The sequence below is a fragment of the Clupea harengus genome, chromosome 11 (genome assembly GCF_900700415.2).
Source record: "Clupea harengus chromosome 11, Ch_v2.0.2, whole genome shotgun sequence".
NCBI classification, from domain to species: domain Eukaryota; kingdom Metazoa; phylum Chordata; class Actinopteri; order Clupeiformes; family Clupeidae; genus Clupea; species Clupea harengus.
In genome coordinates, this window is record NC_045162.1 from 15290754 (window position 1) to 15304593 (window position 13840).

At 45.3% G+C, this 13840-nt stretch overlaps 1 protein-coding gene across 3 annotated transcripts in view; it reads left to right on the top strand.

Annotated features, from left to right (window-relative positions):
* Nucleotides 1-4561: 4561 nt before the first annotated feature.
* Nucleotides 4562-13840, top strand: part of phactr4b (phosphatase and actin regulator 4b) — a 53319-nt gene continuing 44040 nt past the window's right edge. The window contains exon 1 of one of the 3 annotated variants that reach the window (XM_031575665.2): nucleotides 4562-5612. The gene's annotated coding sequence lies outside the window, so the exon portion shown is untranslated. Of the gene's footprint in view, nucleotides 5613-6203; nucleotides 6564-9057; nucleotides 9488-13840 lie in introns of those variants that run through there. The other 2 variants (XM_031575666.2, XM_031575667.2) reach the window with 2 other exon arrangements.

Consider the following 13840-nt stretch of genomic DNA (forward strand, 5'->3'; position numbering starts at 1 on the left):
ACTCCTGTCTCTTCCAACATTTTGGAGAAAGTTGTACTCAAACAATTACAATCTTATGTAGACATACGCAGCATTCTTGGGCTGCTCCAGTTTGGTTTTAAAGCCCTTCACAGCCCCGAATCTGCACTGTTAAAAGTTTTCAATAATCTGTAATTAGCTACTGTCTCTGGGGACTCTGTCATTCGTTTAGATCTCACAGCTGCATTTGACATAGTAGACCTTAATGTACTTATCTTTCGCCTGGAGTATTGTGTTGGCATTAAAGGTACTGCTCTGGTATGGTTCAGATCTTCCTTACCAAAGTTTATCTGTCAGCCTGTGAGAAGGTGAAATCCCTCCCCCTTCTCACTGTGGCCCAAGAGGGAAGAAGGACTGGACTCCCCCACCAGAATGGTTGGATCCGGGTTCCCCCACATCTGTGGAAGGGGTCCAATTGACATTAATTGGACCAATCTAGCCCAAACGGCGGCCTGATATAAGGCGCACCTCATTGTTGAGTGAGAGAGATTTGGACAGGCTGGAGAGGTAAGAGACTGGCACATAGACAAAGCTGTAAGCTAGATGTGTGGCTACAGATTTGTGCCTAGTCTTCTTGCTGTATGTTTATTCATTTTGTATATATGTTTTGGGGTTTTGAATCCCCCTTGTTAATAAATAGCTATTTTTGTAAGAAAGCCACCATCTCCTGCGCCGTGTGTTTTCCCTCTTGACCACTAACTTCAGTCTACTTCCCACAACATGGGATGGCCGACTCGGGCCGTTTTTCACACAGCCTTAGTGGCTTTATATCCTCTTCAGCTTCGCTTGTGGAGTTCCCCAGGGTTCTATTCTTGGGCCAGTCCTTTTCTCTCTTTACATGCTTCCCTTAGGTTCCATTCTAAGAAAATATGGAGTCTCTTCCCATTGTTATTCATACAAGATTCCCACTTGTTAAAACCACTGTCTCGAGCAAATCAAAGCTTGAATGGCCTTCAATGAGCATAAAACAAAAATAATTATATTTAGACCCAGGGGTGCTTGTGACACCCCTCATATGGACCTATGTTCCTATGTTTAGCATGTGTAAAACCTACTGCAAACATTCTGGGCGTGATTATGGATGGAGATTAAAAAATTGTCAAACAGATAAAAAAGTGGTTAAATAAATCTTTTCTCAACTTAGGCACTTATCTAAGATCAAGCCTTTTTTATTATTTTATGATTTTGAAAGGGTAATAAATGTTTTATCTTGCCCCAGTTTGACTACTGTAACGCCCTCTACATTGGTGTTAGCAAGGCCTCCCTCTCACGCCTACAGTTGCTGCTTGTTTTCTAACAGGAACATGCAAGCGTGAGCACATGACCCCTGTACACTTTAGTAATAAGATTCATTTTTAAGATTTTGCCTACACACCGTTTAATGTGCTCCGACCTATCTCTCTGATGTATTAAAAACGCACATCCCTATCAAGGTCACTCAGGTCAGCTGACCAGTTCCTTTTGGTTGCACCCTAGACTCCTGAGCTGCCCCTGCATGTAAGACTGGCCCCTACACTGCCTTTTTTGCTACTGAGCTCCCCCTAAAGTTGTGGCGTGTAGCTCACTTTTACACCACTGTAGTAAATACAAATTAGACCCCCTAATGGACAGTGGTACATGTGTATTTGTTGACAAGCTGATAAAGAACTGGCAAAGACAACACCAAAAGCCAACTGACACGGTAGAGTAATATTACAAGATTTTACACAAATATGACTACATAGTTTTATTTATTGCGACATCGGAGATGAACACCAACATAACCGGAACAATAAAAAAAAGGCACATATAACATAATAACATTCAGGCCCATAATATACATTGGACAGTGTAATTTATTACAAGCTAACTAGTTAGCTGAGAGGTTGCAAACTTCCAAGGCTTATTTGGCGTGAGATTGACGAAGACTGATCAAACTTTTCGGGGTGAGATGAGTTTATTTGGATGCTAGCCTGAGACGGGGCTAACTGAGATCAACGACTTTTGGCATCTTGGAAAACTGCAACTCACCGTGAGACAGGGATGACACAGATAAGGTTCCAGCTTACATCACATTCTTTCATAAATAACATTGGCAGGGATGTTTATGATGAGTCAACAAGTCGGCAACTTTCCAAACACAGCGAAAAATCAAGCACGGCAGCACAAGACATATTACTGACTAGTCCAACAGAAAGAAAGTCAGCTTGGCACCTGACTTTGAATGCTTTTGTCTCTTTTAGCTCTCGCCAACAAGTAAAAACCAGTCCGAGACTTACTCTTTTTTGGTCTCTTGCTCGGTAACTCTCTTTTTTTCTTCTCTGCTTCCTCTTACAATGTCTTTTTCGTTTTTTTCGTCGCCTCTGCCATGATGGCCATACAGAGGATATTGCGCTAGCTTCTTCTTATAGCTAACAGAAGGGTCTAGTTGTTGTATGAGGTGGTACCATGAAGGATTACATAGTTCTCGCGAGACGTGTCGTGCCCTGTCCACCAAACTTACACCAGGTGTGCTGTGGCAGTAGCACAGATGCCATTCTTCATATTTTTTTAAGTCAGTGCACCACCAAAATGATTCTGAAGCTGTTATTTTAAGGTAAAATTGTGACATTATGCTGCTTTAAATCCCATCATAAAACACATTTTTATGCCCTGGCTTTTAACTCAGTATGATAAATGCTTTTTCTTTCGTTTTATTGCTATGGTCTCGTGTTTTTTACTTTTCAAATTGTCTTTTATAGCCTTTGTTTGTACTGAGTTGCTTTATGTTTTTTGCTGTTTTGCTTGTACAGCACTTTGGTCAACAGCTGTTGTTTTTAAATGTGCTCTACAAATAAACCTGAGCTGACTTGACATGACTTGACTTCTGCTTAAACCCTAAGCCTTTATGCACATGATGCTGAACACTTCTTAGCAGTAGCCCCTTGAGGTAGAGGGCTGTAGGCTGGTATTTAGTGAGAGTTTGAGTTCTCAGGCATGTCTGACTTCAAGACGACCACAAGATGGCAGTACAGAGTTATGTCATGGCTCTGCTCCGTGAAGCCACAGTGGGTTCTGGTCTCCCCCAGGCTTTGTGTGTACAGAAGATATGCTATTTGAAATTGACAGCACATCTGCTGCAAAGATAGCTGTCCATGTTTAGTCCTTGGTGTAATTATAACGGTCCACCTCTAGATGCTATTGTGAACAATACAATAACTGAGGGTGAGACTCTGACCAGATGGTCCAGCCCCTCGACTAGTGGAGCTGGGTGCTAACAACACCAAGGTCATGGGTCTGATGCCCAGGGTGCACTCATACTGTTTGAAATTATTACTATACTTTATATGCCTTTGGTTTCAACTGTCTGCTAAATGAAAATGGAAAGGCAACAAGAAATCCACCTGCCTTCTAAAAGCACAGTGCGCTATTCTAATACAATACCCTTTTTTCAAATTCAGCTAATTGCTCCTCACTTTTCTCTAGCTGTCCATTCTCTGTGTGTGCTCCAAAAACCCAGGTGTTTGTGCACAGTCCTGGCTCTGTAAATTGGAAACAAGCGCAGAGCCTCTAACCGAGCCATATGCTATTGCAGCCATTCAACACACTGCTTCAGGAGCCTGGAAGGGAGGGGTGTTTAATTGGTTGCTGAGCTCAAATATCAACAACCTTTCATCAGAATCGTGGACTTAAAATGAGTTAAATCTCAGCATGGCAGCATGAACAACTCATGTGCTTCCTGGAATCCTACTGTGCCATCACATCACTTCTATGTAGCCTACATGAAATGACTGACAGGCTTGTTGTTCAAGTACCCTCTCTTCCTTGGGCCACAATCCTCCTGTAGTAGCCTTAAGGCAGCAATACGGAGTTCTGTTCCAAAACTAGCAAGCTATCTACCTAAAAGGCATGCAAAAATCTTGCAAACACCACCAACAGTCGAGTTGACACTGATAGAGTCTTGCCAACAGACTAACTGGTGTATTTTGGCAGTATAGCTGGCAATGTCATGCTGTGAAAGCTTTTCTTCCATTTTGGCAAGGTCTTTCAGCCAGGAAACACAGAACTAAATAGTGCATGTCCTGAATGGAAGATGTTTATCTGTCCTTCACATGACCATATGCTATCACAATGAATTTGAGGATAGTACCAAAACTACTTGCCTGTAAATACCTCAAAAAGTGTCAAATTGTTGCATAGTGTTAAGCCCAATTTATATATGGTCGTCCGTTTACGGAGACACGGAGAGCCCTCTCCGACATTGCAAACCCTCTCCGAGCACCTCTCCGTGGCCTGACGTGCACCTCCCAAATTTTGTAACTATCCGACTCCATCAATCCGTCAATACATTGCTGTTTACCTTGTGGGTAGTAGTATGCCAACATTAGATAGCTGGCTCAGACACCTCGCAAATCCCCTCAGACGTATTTTTCAGTTATAATAACAGGGTTTTTACATTGTCTATTTCTTGGTAACCTTTAAAAAATCTAAGCAAAAAAAAAACCAAATAGCTTTTATGTACAAATACGACCATCTACGGAGTTTGGTCCGTCGCCATCTTTTTTTTTTAAAGTGCTTTGCAACAGCCACAACTGTCGGAGAACCATAAATGAAAACGTGTCCGTCGAGGCAACTGCGTGACCACGGAGTAACGGAGTCGTAGAAGTATATTTCGGCCTTTACTTTAACAAAATCCCCAAACCACTAGTCAGTGTCCCCTTGCTGCCCTTTTGCTGCTGGACTATAAACATGGCCAGAAGGCCTTTGCTCTGCCCTGACAGTGAAGGAGTTACTCAGAACACACCATATATAGATATATATATTTAAACCCTTGATCACATACTACCACCTTCTGAGAGCTGTTTGAGTCACGTTTATGTTGATAAGGTTTCTGTTTGGGTTTTCAATTTCTGCAAGCCTGTTATCATTTGTTTGTGTCTATCACTGTGCTATATTTTGTCACTGACAGCTTTATAAGCTCAAAAATAATGACAATTATTATCATTACTGTTGTTATTATCATTATTATCAGTATTATTGTTGTTACTATTACTATTGTTGTAAATCACTATGTTGTCAGGGAATTCTTTTCAAGGTTTACACACAGAAGATTGGTTGTGATAAACGACATAATAGTTTTTTCTAATGTCTAGCACTGTGTTAAATACAGGTGATGAATTTCCTATACATTTAAGAAAAAATAAATCGACCACAACGCAGGATAACAAGCATACAGACCGTGAATCTTCGTGGCTAATAAACCCCCTGAGTTTGAAAGAAATGCTGAGACAATTCAGCAAATCCTAACGGATGATGCCGCTGCTTGTTTCCCTGGAAGGATGGGTACCCGGGCTCTTTGGTGTGTATTTGGCTCGCTTCCTTAACTTGGCCTTCTGGGTAATGGAGTGTGTTGAATTGTGTCAGGGAACCAGGCGTTTATACTGTGCATTTTCAGTCAATTTTAATAAGACTACAGATACCAAAATGCCGGCCACATGATTTCCGGTACGTAGGGAAAAAGTTTCAATGAGGGTTGGAAAAGTGAGAGGCGAGGAAGTGGCTCTGTTACAATTGCAATCGACTGAAACCGGAGTCAGAGGAAGAGGTGGGCATTTCGTAAGACGTAAGAGGGGAAGGTAAGTAGCCTAATGTTACTTATTAGCCACTGATGTAACAATGTAGTCATGCGAGAGCCTGCAGGGGAAAAGCGGTCTCGTTGACATAAGACAACGAAGCTACTGTTTTACACAATGAAAGTTAAACAAAGCAGTCGTTCTAGACTGAGCAACGGATGAAAAGTACCATAACCACCAAATACAAACACTCTAAATCTTATAAAACAAACTATCTTTATGATTTTTTTCGCACAATTCAGTGCAAGATATGTGTTACATTGGTAGAATATTCAAAGTGTATCAAAGTTATCTATTATCTATAAAGAATGCATCAGATGCATTCTGAAGGCAATCACAGCCATTCCAAATGATGAAGACAAAAACACAACCTCTTTCGATGACGAAAAAAAAATCAGCTGTCGCGAGTAAATAAAATTCGCTTGGTTTCTCTTGTTTGAATAATGAAATACCATTATGCATTAGTAAATCAAATAATTAATACATACCAGCGTAGCCCATCTAAACAGTAGTTTCACGTCAAGGTCTGAACTGAGTGACTCTTCCCATCAATTCATACTAGGCTACTCTCGCTATTGGTTACTGGTTGTTGGCTGTGCTGAAGTGAAGATGGTGCAGGCTTTGTCGGGTTTGAAATGATCGCCGTTTTCAGTCAACCAAGTCCCGACTGAAGCCGCTGTTGCAACGACACTGCTGTTCACCATCATCTCTGAATTTCAAATTCCGTGCATCTTGTCTTTTGAATCCTCCGTAGGCGCGCCGTCGTGGTCAGAGCGCAGTGCCATGCGTTTGTTTTTACGGCTGCACAGATTTGCTTGATTCGCCTTTCGTTGCATTGGACTGTAGCCCTATTTTATCCAATGAATTGAGAACCGGTGATCGCGTGAAAAGCGGATGTACCTGCGTTTTGGGTTAAACTGGCATAGCTGCAGACACTGGTGTTGTGAGTGAGTGGTAAGTTGCCATCGGGAGTTAAATGTATGTCACCTGCCATTGTCTCAGATTTATCATCTGTTTAGACGTGGTCCATTGACCAACACTTGAACTGAGATGGTGAGTCTCAATCGAGCGTAGACGGGGAACCGCACAGCCTTAACATCAATCATTCCTCGGAGCATCGACATCCTTCTTCAAGCTTGGCGCTGATTGCCATCAGTCATGTGTATAGCCTGATTGCCTACATATTAAAATGTCTGGGCAGCACCAAGTGGTGATTGTCTGTGTAGGATAGCCTGCCATTTATCGCCAGTGCTTTTAGTGATAATTACTGTGAAGAAGATGAGGCGCATTCATGTTGCAGTTATTTCTTTCTTTATTCTGTCTTCACCTATTGCTCAAGGAGATTTAAGATCAATTGAAGGACAGACTGAAGGTTCATTGCTGTTGTGAAGTTCCTGTGGTTATTGTATTAGATTTTTTATTTTATTCTTCTTATTTTATTTTATTTGTTTCCTATCCAGGCTGGATACCATGTTGGAGTGATGTTTCTCCCTCATGGCTTCCAGCTGTGGTGCTTTTATGAGAGCATTGCACAGAGCCTGTGGGGTTGGACTGTGAGCTTCTGAGCTGGCCACACTGATAGAAAGGGGCCCTCCGGAGATGAGAAAGAGAGAAAATGTGTGTGTGTGTGTGAGAGAGAAAGTGTGTGTGTGCGCAAGAGGGGGGGGGGGGGGGGGGTTGCTGCGTGGCCTCATTTTCCTCCAGTCATTACTGCCTCTGGGAGCATGACGGCGAATGTGTTTCTCGTCCCTTTGAAGGTGTGTGTTCATGTGTGTGTGTGTTCATGTGTGTGCTCACTGATGGATGTGAGGAGGGTGTTTGTATGAGGGTGATGATGGGCATAACTGCCATGTGCTTGCAACTGATGAAATATGCAACAGAGGCTTTGATGATGTCGCTTTTTGCACCACCCTTCCTCTGTGTGTGTGTGTGTGTGTGTGTGTGTGTGTGTGTGTGTGTGTGTGTGTGTGTGTGTGTGTGTGTGTGTTTTCAATTGTTTTTGTTATGCCATACATCACTCATTCTTCACACAGTTCTCTTTTCACTTTTTTCTCCCTGCTTGGAGTGATTTCCCCACCTCCGTCTCTCCCAGAGCTCGTCTGCTGCGCTTTCTCTCTTTCTTTCTCTCTCTCTCTCTGTAGTGGGTCATCTGGGCTATCTGACTGCTCTCTGGCAGTTCAGGTTGATGACATGGTTCGCTTAGATGTTTTCCATCTCAGCTCATTCTCCTAGTCATCCTTATCTCTGTGTATCCCTCTCTCTTCAGTCTGTCTTTCTTCTTTTCTAACTCCCTCTCTCCACCTTGTTGCATTTGTTTGTCTGTTTCTTTGCGGTCTTTCTCCCTCCCTCTGATCATATCTCTCTCTCTCTTCTCTCCCTCCCTCCCTCCCACCCTCTCCCTCCGTCCCTCTTCTCTGAGGCAATCTGTCAGCCAGTGAGCAATTTCCCTGCTCCTCCATGCCCTCAACAGGATGCAGAGAGTGCCATCTCGCTCATCTTAAGTAGAGGCACATTAACATTTGAAGATGATACCACTTGAACCTTCTTTAGACTGGCTGATAGCTGATACATGGCTGAATAGGGAAGACAGGGCTGGTTTACAGGGCTATTAGTGCCAGTGACTGCCTAGGCCAAGTCTTAATGGGGATGCTCCATTTAAGGGAAAGATGTTGCATTGATACTTCAGCTCAGCAAATGTCAAGGTCTGCCAGGCTAATTAGGTGGTAGAAAAAGTCGACAGACTTGCTTTCTAACCGGTAGGATGTAACGCATTTGTGGCTGTCCCAAAGATTGTCGTGTGACTATTCTGTATTTTACTGTTGATTCTGAAAGAACTATTTCGTTTTGGGAGGTGCACTCCTGGATGAGGTTGTGACGAGGAGAGAGAGAAGGCAGTGGCAGGGGATGGAAGTCCAGTACAAATATATACATGTAGATTTATTTAGCCAGGTTGTTCACAAAATTAACCCAAATGGTTCCAGGCGTAGAACCCAGAGAACTAGGATCCAGAACTAGTCAACGTTATAAACTAGGCACCAAGGTCCAAGGATATCCAAACATGCCTCTCTGCAAGGTGGAGGTCTTCCTCTCTCTTCCCTACCTGAAATGAGCCAGCCCTTAAATAGGCCAGCCCATTACCACCGATTAAACCAATTGAGGGTGATGGGGCTGAACCATTACAGTGAGGGGTGAATACCCCTCAACAGAAAAGGAACAGTGTGTGTGTGTGTGTGTGTGTGTGTGTGTGTGTGTGTGTGTGTGTCCTTTCAGTGTGTGATCCGGCAGTCTTTCAACAGTTCTGATAAACGGGGAGTGTTGAACAGGTGAAAAGGAGAGATCTCCTTTTTCACAGGGCCCTTTAAATCTGATGGTACCCATAGCACCAGTGAGGGGGGCCTCAGATGGGGACTGAGCCCATGTGATGGTGGTGGTGGTGGTGGGGGGGGGGGGTCTCTATAGGCCTGGAGGCTGAGGGAGGGTTTTTAGTGTGGAGGATGGGTGACGAGGAAGGAGAGAAGAGCAGTTTGGGCTCCTGAGTAAGTGGGCCACTGGTCCCTGCAGTGAGCGGCTGAGCTTTTTCTGGGGCAGGAACGGTGATGACGTACAACTCCTCGTCCCGGATTGGGAACGAACGAGGGAGCGAGTTAGTGCCGGTCTTCATTTTGTCCCATACCAGGGCCCGAGGATGTCGTGGAACGGCCGCTCATGAAGACAACCGTAACGGAGGTCTTCAGGAAAGTCCTCATAAGGTCTTCAGGAAGTACCCATAAGGTCCTCATGTTGTGTTCAAGAGGTCTGCATTCTCCGGCACACATAGTCAGGCCTGCGGTGATGGGGTACAAAGGAGACCGCTCCCCCCCAGTTTGAAAGCCTGTTCTGTGAGTATGTTTGAACTTAGGCAGTAAGTGTATCAGAAAGACCGGTGCTACCCAGCAGTATTTTTTTTTGTTTTGGTGTGAGTGTGTGTATCTGTGTGTGGTTTCCCCTTTGGCACCTGAGCGCAGGGGGTTTGTGGAAAGCGAACCCTGCGTTGGCACGCGGCACTCGCAGATAAAGATTTTTCTCGCCGTTGTCAGTCGGAGCAGCTGGCTCTCTCCATTTTTTTTTTTTTTTTTTTTTTTTTTTGCAGGTCAGAGGGAGAGGGAGTGAGAGGCATAGCTATTTAAAGACCGCACAACCCGGCCAGATGCTCCCGTTTCCGCCTTGCGTAATTGAATGAGCTTCCAGTGGAGGATTGTATCATGTAATGTGCCATGCACATTCAAACATGTAGGTTAACTAGGTCTTCTTTGTTTAGGAAAGTTTTCACCTTTTACAGATGTTCTTCCAATGATGATTTCTAAACAAAGTTCAGGAGAAGCCCATGAGGATGATTGTCACTCACTCCCTCTTCTGCATTCCAGGAGTTTTAAACTTGCCTTACCTCTCCCTACGCTCTGGCGTAGCTACGCATCCCACCTCCTTCCCTTTCTCTTCCAAACCAAGCCAAACATGCTAATGATTAGCGTTCTAAATCAAGCATCCCTAAGGGTGGACTAGTGAAGCTTAACTTTTCTTCCTGTTTTTCCAATTTCGGTCAAAGTAGATCTCACAAACTGGAGCAGTGACTGGCTGTGTCCATGGGGCTGCTCTTAGGCAGTCGAGGTGACTGCATATGTACCTGCCTCTTAGGACACCTGTGTTGTGTGCAGTTGTGAGGGTGGCAGCAGTTGTCTGTTGTACAGTGTGTACGTTGGCAGATGAGATGTCCAGCACGTTTGACTGAAAACATATTGCCATGCAGTGTGTGCCGCTAATATTTCATACAGCTATCCAGGATGTTTGGTTCGTCTGAGGTATTTCACTGCAGACAAATGTTATCCACTGCAGCAAGGTGTATGCGCAGGGTTGAAAAATGTCCGAAAATAAAGCAGGGACAGCTTTGTGGGGAATCAAATTGTTCAGAGGAGAAAAACAACCACCAAAGCCTCTTTAACCACCCTTTTTAAGTAAACTCCAGCTTGATCCCCATGCATCTTGTTGTGGCAGCATGTCTTATTTTGCCAATTTCGAACCCATTTGAATTTACTTACAAAGAGCCGTTATGAATTGCTGTCCCAGGGCTTAGAACAGAGGCTTTCTAGCCAGTCTGCTGCTAGACTTCCTGTCGGGACGGCTAGAACACGTCCCACTCTCACCACTTCCAAAACCTGACAGGCCTTTAGTTAACAAGCTGCCCAGTGACTTGGGCTCTCACTTGTGCTCTGTGGGCACTGCGCAGTGAAGCAGTAGACTTATTCAAGATGTATGGGACAGCTCCGATGGTATTAATCCTCTGTGTGTGTGTGTGCGCTCGTCTGTATGTGCGCGCGTCTGTGCGTGCGTCTGTGTGTGTGTGTGTGTGTGTGTGTGTGTGTGTGTGCATGTGTATGTGCGTGTGTTGTGTGCTCTCGTGTGCGCTCAGCTAGAGATGTGCCCAATAGAGTTTGAAGAGTTAAGCGCTCTGACAGGAACTAGGCCATTTACATTCCCTTTTCACGCCTGCCATCCCGAGGGAGACTGTGTGTGTGTGTGTGTGTGTGTGTGTGTGTGTGTGTGTGTGTGTGTGTGTGTGTGTGTGTGTGAGTGAGCATGTGTGTGTGTAAGCGTGTGTGTGTGTCTGAGCGAGCCTGCGTGTGTGTGTGTGAATGTGTGAGCGAGCGAGCGTGTGTGTGTGTGTGAGTGAGCGAGTGTGTGTGTGTGTGTGTGTCTGAGCAAGTATGTGTGTGTGTGTGAGCGAGGGAGCGTGTGTGTGTGTGAGCAAGAGAGGGAAAGAAAGAGACTCACTGTGGTGACAGGCTCTGAGCAGAGGTGTGAGGAGTCATGCAATCTGGTGCACACACTGACATCTGCTGCTTGTCAGGTGTGTGTGTGTGTGTGTGTGTGTGTGTGTGTGTGTGTGTGCGCGCTCACCCTCTCCACCTCAGTACCTAGTGTGTGTGTGTGACCTCACAGCATCCATGTAAAGCTCTTGTCACTCACTAAGGAACCTGAATCCCACTGTCTGGTCTGCTGTGGCCTGAGGTTTCATTTGGTTCCCCTCGCTTAGGTTCCTGTTCCCACTGTGATCTTCCGCCTCCATACAATCAAGTCATCCATCTATCCATCCACTCACGACACACACACTTAACAAGAACAGATCTCAGCTCGCCGTGCTCCAAGCAAATGAAAGTGTGAACGTGTTCTTCTTTGCTCTCTGTGTAGTTTGTCTGGGCTTATTCTGCCATGCTGTTTTTGCTGGGTTGACACAATGACACGATGGAGAGACCCGTGACGTCACAGCAGGAGATTGATCGATTGATTGTAGCATTGATTGTTGACATCACCGATGGCTGGCTGTGGAAATGTCAAGCTCCACAATGGAGAGTCCTGAGGCCACGAGAAAGAGCTGAACCTTCTGAAATCAGTGACGACTTAATCACAACAAGAACCTGCTGAACTCGGTGAAACCTAAAGTAGAGCAAGAATTCTGGGCACTGAAAGGTCTGTAATCCTGAACTAAAGGAGAGCATTGTGAGACTTTTGTGAGGTGGCAGGTTCTGGAGCAGGATGACATGGCAGTTTGTAGCTTTCACAGTCCGCTCACTGATGGAAACAAACTGGTACTGACACGGGTGCAGAGTCTGTTCTCCATCCATCTTCCACTGACAGCTGTGGCATGCTGGAACAGCTATTGCAGCAATAAGCAGAACTTTTGAGTGTGATGTTTTATGGATCTGTTGTTTGTTTCTTTTATTTTTTTGTTAGTGCAAGCATTTACAGCTTGAGTGTTTTTTTGTGCCATCATGATTCTCAGTTATTCCCAAGTGTCAGTCACAGCAAACGTGTTTTGTTTTTTTGGCAGCGTGGGTACTTTACAGACTCTAATCCGGAGAGGCGTTTGCTGCAGCTTCTGTCACCTGCTCAGATTTTCTCTCGCTATTTATGACTGCTGCTTTGATCAAAATTTCACCGAGATCCAACCAGTGACGCTCAAGACCGTGGTGTTTTAGAGTGGGTGTTTACGTGATAAGTTGTCAGGCTAAGCAGCCTTACGAACGTCCTGCCTCTCGGTTCTCTCTCAGTCTTCCCTCCTCATAGGCCACTGCCCAGCTCCGGCTCTGGCTGCTTCTTCTGCTTCTGCTCACGTGCCAGAAGAACAGAATGGCCTGTCCGTCATCCTCCAATGTTCCTGCGGTCATCCACAGGCCGTTACACCCCAGACAGATCAGCCTCAAAGCCGCAGCATCTCAGCTTCAGTTTCACTGTGCTGCTTATGATGATGCTCACCCCGCTGCTGAAGTTCTTCACCTGCAGTGAAGGGGGCAAAGTTAGCAGTGGAGCAGCAGCTAAACGTGTTTATTTAGCAGCTCGAGTGTTTGAGCTGTGCAGGGTTCTGTGAGGGCTGTTTGCCATCGAGCATAAGGAGCAAAGCACTATGATTTTATTTCGGGTTTGACGTCACGTGATGACGGGGTGTCTGTGACATTCTGCATCTTTGTTTACTGTGTGGGGGTTGAGTCACCCTCAGATCACACCTCTCTCTCTGTGTGTGTGTGTGTGTCTGTGTGTCTGTGTGGTGTGAGCGCTGGGTCCCTTGGCTCTCCCATCTTACAGCAGTGTAGTGTAGAGTGGGGTGTTATGTGCAGTCGAATCCTCTGGAGGGGCGGCTGCTCCTGGCGGCTTTGCTCTCTGCCCTTTATCACAGCCGCAAGAGGAAGGCAGGCAGTCTCAAGAGTTAACACTCATCCCTGCATCTTTCCCTGCCTTCTCCCTCTCTCCCTCTCTGTGTGTCTGTTTGTCTGTCTGTCTGTTTGTCTCTCTACTCTCTCTCTTTTCCCCTCCCTCTCTCCCTCTCTGTGTGTCTGTTTGTCTGTCTTTCTGTTTGTCTCTCTCTCTCTCTCTTTCCCTCCCTCCCTCCCTCTCTCCGTCTCTGGCTCTCTGCCTTCCCCCGTCTCCCTTCTCCTCCTATTCCCAACCCACAATCACTCCCAGTATTTCCAGCTTTCCTGTGTAAGGAGGTTAATGGTACAGCTCAAGAGTGAGATTTATATGTGTGGTCAGCGCCGGCTAGCTTTTTGGGATAATTCTGGTGTCAGAAACCCCAAATATGTGAAGCGCACTGGCAATACTGTGCCAGCCTAACATGGAACCGGACAGCCCAGAGTCTGCTAACCCTTAAGTGGCAGAATTCAGGGTTTGGCCGGAGTCTGTGACAAAGCTGTCATATGTTA